Source organism: Osmia lignaria, unplaced genomic scaffold, assembly GCF_051020975.1.
Source record: "Osmia lignaria lignaria isolate PbOS001 unplaced genomic scaffold, iyOsmLign1 scaffold0001, whole genome shotgun sequence".
In the NCBI taxonomy this organism is placed as follows: Eukaryota; Metazoa; Arthropoda; class Insecta; order Hymenoptera; family Megachilidae; genus Osmia; species Osmia lignaria.
In genome coordinates, this window is record NW_027478158.1 from 14109757 (window position 1) to 14119539 (window position 9783).

The window sequence follows — 9783 nt, forward strand, 5'->3', positions numbered from 1 at the left end:
GCACAGCTAAGCTGGAAGTGGCATTTACAGCTCGCAATAGTGCATAGTTATCTGAAAGAAAGGGGCCACGGTGTTTCTGTATCTCTATTATGTTGGTGCGGCTTCGGAACTTTTAAATATCTTGATATATCTCGAGAACTACGCATCTGATCAAAAAATCTCATAGAACATAAAAAGTAGGAAACTCAATTCTCTACAAAAAAGGTCTCTTAACATTTTGCAATAGCTCGCTTCGTTTCCGAGATATTTGCAGATTTATCTCAAGGGAAGGGGCCTGACGGACATATTTCGAGATATTTCTTCTTCTTGTTGTTCTTCTTCTGCACAGCTAAGCTGGAAGTGGCATTTGCGGCTCGCACTAGTGCAGAGTTATCTCAAAGAAAGGGGCCACGGTGTTTCTGTATCTCTATTATGTTGGTGCTGCTTCGGAACTTTTAAATATCTCGATATATCTCGAAAACTACGCTTCTGATCAAAAAATATCATAGAAGATAAATTGTAGGAAACATAATTCTCTACAAAACACCTCTCTTAACATTTTGCCATAGCTCGCTTCGTTTCCGAGATATTTGCAGATTTATCTCAAGGGAAGGGGCCTGACGGACATATTTCGAGATATTTCTTCTTCTTGTTGTTCTTCTTCTGCACAGCTAAGCTGGAAGTGGCATTTGCAGCTCGCAATAGTGCAGAGTTATCTCAAAGAAAGGGGCCACGGTGTTTCTGTATCTCTATTATGTTGGTGCTGCTTCGGAACTTTTAAATATCTCGATATATCTCGAAAACTACGCTTCTGATCAAAAAATATCATAGAACATAAATTGTAGGAAACATAATTCTCTACAGAAAACGTCTCTAAACATTTTGCCATAGCTCGCTTCGTTTCCGAGATATTTGCAGATTAGCTCAAGGTAAGGGGCCTGACGGACATATTTCGAGATATTTCTTCTTCTTGTTGTTCTTCTTCTGCACAGCTAAGCTGGAAGTGGCATTTACAGCTCGCAATAGTGCATAGTTATCTGAAAGAAAGGGGCCACGGTGTTTCTGTATCTCTATTATGTTGGTGCGGCTTCGGAACTTTTAAATATCTTGATATATCTCGAGAACTACGCATCTGATCAGAAAATATCATAGAAGATAAAAAGTAGGAAACTTAATTCTCTACAAAAAACGTCTCTTAACATTTTGCCATAGCTCGCTTCGTTTCCGAGATATTTGCAGATTTATCTCAAGGTAAGGGGCCTGACGGACATATTTCGAGATATTTCTTCTTCTTGTTGTTCTTCTTCTGCACAGCTAAGCTGGAAGTGGCATTTACAGCTCGCAATAGTGCATAGTTATCTGAAAGAAAGGGGCCACGGTGTTTCTGTATCTCTATTATGTTGGTGCGGCTTCGGAACTTTTAAATATCTTGATATATCTCGAGAACTACGCATCTGATCAAAAAATCTCATAGAACATAAAAAGTAGGAAACTCAATTCTCTACAAAAAAGGTCTCTTAACATTTTGCAATAGCTCGCTTCGTTTCCGAGATATTTGCAGATTTATCTCAAGGGAAGGGGCCTGACGGACATATTTCGAGATATTTCTTCTTCTTGTTGTTCTTCTTCTGCACAGCTAAGCTGGAAGTGGCATTTGCGGCTCGCACTAGTGCAGAGTTATCTCAAAGAAAGGGGCCACGGTGTTTCTGTATCTCTATTATGTTGGTGCTGCTTCGGAACTTTTAAATATCTCGATATATCTCGAAAACTACGCTTCTGATCAAAAAATATCATAGAAGATAAATTGTAGGAAACATAATTGTCTACAAAAAACCTCTCTTAACATTTTGCCATAGCTCGCTTCGTTTCCGAGATATTTGCAGATTTATCTCAAGGGAAGGGGCCTAACGGACATATTTCGAGATATTTCTTCTACTTGTTGTTCTTCTTCTGCACAGCTAAACTGGAAGTGGCATTTCCAGCTCGCAATAGTACAGAGTTATCTCAAAGAAAGGGGCCACGGTGTTTCTGTATCTCTATTATGTTGGTGCGGCTTCGGAACTTTTAAATATCTTGATATATCTCGAGAACTACGCGTCTGATCAAAAAATATCATAGAACATAAAAAGTAGGAAACTTAATTCTCTACAAAAAAGGTCTCTTAACATTTTGCCATAGCTCTCTTCGTTTCCGAGATATTTGCAGATTTATCTCAAGGGAAGGGGCCTGACGGACACATTTCGAGATATTTCTTCTTCTTGTTGTTCTTCTTCTGCACAGCTAAGCTGGAAGTGGCATTTGCAGCTCGCAATAGTGCAGAGTTATCTCAAAGAAAGGGGCCACGGTGTTTCTGTATCTCTATTATGTTGGTGCTGCTTCGGAACTTTTAAATATCTCGATATATCTCGAAAACTACGCTTCTGATCAAAAAATATCATAGAACATAAATTGTAGGAAACATAATTCTCTACAAAAAACGTCTCTAAACATTTTGCCATAGCTCGCTTCGTTTCCGAGATATTTGCAGATTCATCTCAAGGGAAGGGGCCTAACGGACATATTTCGAGATATTTCTTCTTCTTGTTGTTCTTCTTCTGCACAGCTAAACTGGAAGTGGCATTTCCAGCTCGCAATAGTACAGAGTTATCTCAAAGAAAGGGGCCACGGTGTTTCTGTATCTCTATTATGTTGGTGCGGCTTCGGAACTTTTAAATATCTTGATATATCTCGAGAACTGCGCATCTGATCAAAAAATATCATAGAACATAAAAAGTAGGAAACTTAATTCTCTACAAAAAAGTCTCGTAAGATTTTGCCATAGCTCGCTTCGTTTCCGAGATATTTGCAGATTTATCTCAAGGTAAGGGGCCTGACGGACATATTTCGAGATATTTCTTCTTCTTGTTGTTCTTCTTCTGCACAGCTAAGCTGGAAGTGGCATTTACAGCTCGCAATAGTACAGAGTTATCTCAAAGAAAGGGGCCACGGTGTTTCTGTATCTCTATTATGTTGGTGCGGCTTCGGAACTTTTAAATATCTTGATATATCTCGAGAATTACGCATCTGATCAAAAAATATCATAGAACATAAAAAGTAGGAAACTTAATTCTCTACAAAAAAGGTCTCTTAACATTTTGCCATAGCTCTCTTCGTTTCCGAGATATTTGCAGATTTATCTCAAGGGAAGGGGCCTGACGGACACATCTCGAGATATTTCTTCTTCTTGTTGTTCTTCTTCTGCACAGCTAAGCTGGAAGTGGCATTTACAGCTCGCAATAGTGCATAGTTATCTGAAAGAAAGGGGCCACGGTGTTTCTGTATCTCTATTATGTTGGTGCGGCTTCGGAACTTTTAAATATCTTGATATATCTCGAGAACTACGCATCTGATCAAAAAATCTCATAGAACATAAAAAGTAGGAAACTCAATTCTCTACAAAAAAGGTCTCTTAACATTTTGCAATAGCTCGCTTCGTTTCCGAGATATTTGCAGATTTATCTCAAGGGAAGGGGCCTGACGGACATATTTCGAGATATTTCTTCTTCTTGTTGTTCTTCTTCTGCACAGCTAAGCTGGAAGTGGCATTTGCGGCTCGCACTAGTGCAGAGTTATCTCAAAGAAAGGGGCCACGGTGTTTCTGTATCTCTATTATGTTGGTGCGGCTTCGGAACTTTTAAATATCTTGATATATCTCGAGAACTACGCATCTGATCAGAAAATATCATAGAAGATAAAAAGTAGGAAACTTAATTCTCTACAAAAAACGTCTCATAACATTTTGCCATAGCTCGCTTCGTTTCCGAGATATTTGCAGATTTATCTCAAGGGAAGGGGCCTGACGGACATATTTCGAGATATTTCTTCTTCTTGTTGTTCTTCTTCTGCACAGCTAAGCTGGAAGTGGCATTTGCGGCTCGCACTAGTGCAGAGTTATCTCAAAGAAAGGGGCCACGGTGTTTCTGTATCTCTATTATGTTGGTGCTGCTTCGGAACTTTTAAATATCTCGATATATCTCGAAAACTACGCTTCTGATCAAAAAATATCATAGAACATAAATTGTAGGAAACATAATTCTCTACAAAAAACGTCTCTTAACATGTTGCCATAGCTCGCTTCGTTTCCGAGATATTTGCAGATTCATCTCAAGGGAAGGGGCCTGACGGACATATTTCGAGATATTTCTTCTTCTTGTTGTTCTTCTTCTGCACAGCTAAGCTGGAAGTGGCATTTGCGGCTCGCACTAGTGCAGAGTTATCTCAAAGAAAGGGGCCACGGTGTTTCTGTATCTCTATTATGTTGGTGCTGCTTCGGAACTTTTAAATATCTCGATATATCTCGAAAACTACGCTTCTGATCAAAAAATATCAGAGAACATAAATTGTAGGAAACATAATTCTCTACAAAAAACGTCTCTTAACATTTTGCCATAGCTCGCTTCGTTTCCGAGATATTTGCAGATTCATCTCAAGGGAAGGGGCCTAACGGACATATTTCGAGATATTTCTTCTTCTTGTTGTTCTCCTTCTGCACAGCTAAACTGGAAGTGGCATTTCCAGCTCGCAATAGTACAGAGTTATCTCAAAGAAAGGGGCCGCGGTGTTTCTGTATCTCTATTATGTTGGTGCGGCTTCGGAACTTTTAAATATCTTGATATATCTCGAGAACTACGCATCTGATCAAAAAATATCATAGAACATAAAAAGTAGGAAACTTAATTCTCTACAAAAAAGGTCTCTTAACATTTTGCCATAGCTCGCTTCGTTTCCGAGATATTTGCAGATTTATCTCAAGGGAAGGGGCCTGACGGACATATTTCGAGATATTTCTTCTTCTTGTTGTTCTTCTTCTGCACAGCTAAGCTGGAAGTGGCATTTGCGGCTCGCACTAGTGCAGAGTTATCTCAAAGAAAGGGGCCACGGTGTTTCTGTATCCCTATTATGTTGGTGCGGCTTCGGAACTTTTAAATATATTTCGATATATCTCGAAAACTACGCTTCTGATCAAAAAATATCATAGAACATAAATTGTAGGAAACATAATTCTCTACAAAAAACGTCTCTTAACATTTTGCCATAGCTCGCTTCGTTTCCGAGATATTTGCAGATTCATCTCAAGGGAAGGGGCCTAACGGACATATTTCGAGATATTTCTTCTTCTTGTTGTTCTTCCTCTGCACAGCTAAACTGGAAGTGGCATTTCCAGCTCGCAATAGTACAGAGTTATCTCAAAGAAAGGGGCCGCGGTGTTTCTGTATCTCTATTATGTTGGTGCGGCTTCGGAACTTTTAAATATCTTGATATATCTCGAGAACTACGCATCTGATCAAAAAATATCATAGAACATAAAAAGTAGGAAACTCAATTCTCTACAAAAAAGGTCTCTTAACATTTTGCAATAGCTCGCTTCGTTTCCGAGATATTTGCAGATTTATCTCAAGGGAAGGGGCCTGACGGACATATTTCGAGATATTTCTTCTTCTTGTTGTTCTTCTTCTGCACAGCTAAGCTGGAAGTGGCATTTGCGGCTCGCACTAGTGCAGAGTTATCTCAAAGAAAGGGGCCACGGTGTTTCTGTATCTCTATTATGTTGGTGCTGCTTCGGAACTTTTAAATATCTCGATATATCTCGAAAACTACGCTTCTGATCAAAAAATATCATAGAAGATAAATTGTAGGAAACATAATTCTCTACAAAAAACCTCTCTTAACATTTTGCCATAGCTCGCTTCGTTTCCGAGATATTTGCAGATTTATCTCAAGGGAAGGGGCCTAACGGACATATTTCGAGATATTTCTTCTACTTGTTGTTCTTCTTCTGCACAGCTAAACTGGAAGTGGCATTTCCAGCTCGCAATAGTACAGAGTTATCTCAAAGAAAGGGGCCACGGTGTTTCTGTATCTCTATTATGTTGGTGCGGCTTCGGAACTTTTAAATATCTTGATATATCTCGAGAACTACGCGTCTGATCAAAAAATATCATAGAACATAAAAAGTAGGAAACTTAATTCTCTACAAAAAAGGTCTCTTAACATTTTGCCATAGCTCTCTTCGTTTCCGAGATATTTGCAGATTTATCTCAAGGGAAGGGGCCTGACGGACACATTTCGAGATATTTCTTCTTCTTGTTGTTCTTCTTCTGCACAGCTAAGCTGGAAGTGGCATTTGCAGCTCGCAATAGTGCAGAGTTATCTCAAAGAAAGGGGCCACGGTGTTTCTGTATCTCTATTATGTTGGTGCTGCTTCGGAACTTTTAAATATCTCGATATATCTCGAAAACTACGCTTCTGATCAAAAAATATCATAGAACATAAATTGTAGGAAACATAATTCTCTACAAAAAACGTCTCTAAACATTTTGCCATAGCTCGCTTCGTTTCCGAGATATTTGCAGATTCATCTCAAGGGAAGGGGCCTAACGGACATATTTCGAGATATTTCTTCTTCTTGTTGTTCTTCTTCTGCACAGCTAAACTGGAAGTGGCATTTCCAGCTCGCAATAGTACAGAGTTATCTCAAAGAAAGGGGCCACGGTGTTTCTGTATCTCTATTATGTTGGTGCGGCTTCGGAACTTTTAAATATCTTGATATATCTCGAGAACTGCGCATCTGATCAAAAAATATCATAGAACATAAAAAGTAGGAAACTTAATTCTCTACAAAAAAGTCTCGTAAGATTTTGCCATAGCTCGCTTCGTTTCCGAGATATTTGCAGATTTATCTCAAGGTAAGGGGCCTGACGGACATATTTCGAGATATTTCTTCTTCTTGTTGTTCTTCTTCTGCACAGCTAAGCTGGAAGTGGCATTTACAGCTCGCAATAGTACAGAGTTATCTCAAAGAAAGGGGCCACGGTGTTTCTGTATCTCTATTATGTTGGTGCGGCTTCGGAACTTTTAAATATCTTGATATATCTCGAGAATTACGCATCTGATCAAAAAATATCATAGAACATAAAAAGTAGGAAACTTAATTCTCTACAAAAAAGGTCTCTTAACATTTTGCCATAGCTCTCTTCGTTTCCGAGATATTTGCAGATTTATCTCAATGGAAGGGGCCTGACGGACACATTTCGAGATATTTCTTCTTCTTGTTGTTCTTCTTCTGCACAGCTAAGCTGGAAGTGGCATTTACAGCTCGCAATAGTGCATAGTTATCTGAAAGAAAGGGGCCACGGTGTTTCTGTATCTCTATTATGTTGGTGCGGCTTCGGAACTTTTAAATATCTTGATATATCTCGAGAACTACGCATCTGATCAAAAAATCTCATAGAACATAAAAAGTAGGAAACTCAATTCTCTACAAAAAAGGTCTCTTAACATTTTGCAATAGCTCGCTTCGTTTCCGAGATATTTGCAGATTTATCTCAAGGGAAGGGGCCTGACGGACATATTTCGAGATATTTCTTCTTCTTGTTGTTCTTCTTCTGCACAGCTAAGCTGGAAGTGGCATTTGCGGCTCGCACTAGTGCAGAGTTATCTCAAAGAAAGGGGCCACGGTGTTTCTGTATCTCTATTATGTTGGTGCTGCTTCGGAACTTTTAAATATCTCGATATATCTCGAAAACTACGCTTCTGATCAAAAAATATCATAGAACATAAATTGTAGGAAACATAATTCTCTACAAAAAACGTCTCTTAACATTTTGCCATAGCTCGCTTCGTTTCCGAGATATTTGCAGATTCAGCTCAAAGGAACTGGCCTGACGGACATATTTCGAGATATTTCTTCTTCTTGTTGTTCTTCCTCTGCACAGCTAAGCTGGAAGTGGCATTTGCAGCTCGCAATAGTGCAGAGTTATCTCAAAGAAAGGGGCCACGGTGTTTCTGTATCTCTATTATGTTGGTGCGGCTTCGGAACTTTTAAATATCTTGATATATCTCGAGAACTACGCATCTGATCAAAAAATATCATAGAACATAAAAAGTAGGAAACTTAATTCTCTACAAAAAAGGTCTCTTAACATTTTACCATAGCTCGCTTCGTTTCCGAGATATTTGCAGATTTATCTCAAGGGAAGGGGCCTGACGGACATATTTCGAGATATTTCTTCTTCTTGTTGTTCTTCTTCTGCACAGCTAAGCTGGAAGTGGCATTTGCGGCTCGCACTAGTGCAGAGTTATCTCAAAGAAAGGGGCCACGGTGTTTCTGTATCTCTATTATGTTGGTGCGGCTTCGGAACTTTTAAATATCTCGATATATCTCGAAAACTACGCTTCTGATCAAAAAATATCATAGAACATAAATTGTAGGAAACATAATTCTCTACAAAAAAGGTCTCTTAACATTTTGCCATAGCTCGCTTCGTTTCCGAGATATTTGCAGATTTATCTCAAGGGAAGGGGCCTAACGGACATATTTCGAGATATTTCTTCTTCTTGTTGTTCTTCTTCTGCACAGCTAAACTGGAAGTGGCTTTTCCAGCTCGCAATAGTGCAGAGTTATCTCAAAGAGAGGGGCCACGGTGTTTCTGTATCTCTATTATGTTGGTGCGGCTTCGGAACTTTTAAATATCTTGATATATCTCGAGAGCTACGCGTCTGATCAAAAAATATCATAGAACATAAAAAGTAGGAAACATAATTCTCTACAAAAAAGGTCTCTTAACATTTTGCCATAGCTCGCTTCGTTTCCGAGATATTTGCAGATTTATCTCAAGGGAAGTGGCCTGACGGACATATTTCGAGATATTTCTTCTTCTTGTTGTTCTTCTTCTGCACAGCTAAGCTGGAAGTGGCATTTGCGGCTCGCACTAGTGCAGAGTTATCTCAAAGAAAGGGGCCACGGTGTTTCTGTATCTCTATTATGTTGGTGCGGCTTCGGAACTTTTAAATATCTTGATATATCTCGAGAACTACGCATCTGATCAGAAAATATCATAGAAGATAAAAAGTAGGAAACTTAATTCTCTACAAAAAACGTCTCATAACATTTTGCCATAGCTCGCTTCGTTTCCGAGATATTTGCAGATTTATCTCAAGGGAAGGGGCCTGACGGACATATTTCGAGATATTTCTTCTTCTTGTTGTTCTTCTTCTGCACAGCTAAGCTGGAAGTGGCATTTGCGGCTCGCACTAGTGCAGAGTTATCTCAAAGAAAGGGGCCACGGTGTTTCTGTATCTCTATTATGTTGGTGCTGCTTCGGAACTTTTAAATATCTCGATATATCTCGAAAACTACGCTTCTGATCAAAAAATATCATAGAACATAAATTGTAGGAAACATAATTCTCTACAAAAAACGTCTCTTAACATGTTGCCATAGCTCGCTTCGTTTCCGAGATATTTGCAGATTTATCTCAAGGGAAGGGGCCTGACGGACATATTTCGAGATATTTCTTCTTCTTGTTGTTCTTCTTCTGCACAGCTAAGCTGGAAGTGGCATTTGCGGCTCGCACTAGTGCAGAGTTATCTCAAAGAAAGGGGCCACGGTGTTTCTGTAACTCTATTATGTTGGTGCTGCTTCGGAACTTTTAAATATCTCGATATATCTCGAAAACTACGCTTCTGATCAAAAAATATCATAGAACATAAATTGTAGGAAACATAATTCTCTACAAAAAACGTCTCTTAACATTTTGCCATAGCTCGCTTCGTTTCCGAGATATTTGCAGATTCATCTCAAGGGAAGGGGCCTAACGGACATATTTCGAGATATTTCTTCTTCTTGTTGTTCTTCTTCTGCACAGCTAAACTGGAAGTGGCATTTCCAGCTCGCAATAGTACAGAGTTATCTCAAAGAAAGGGGCCGCGGTGTTTCTGTATCTCTATTATGTTGGTGCGGCTTCGGAACTTTTAAATATCTTG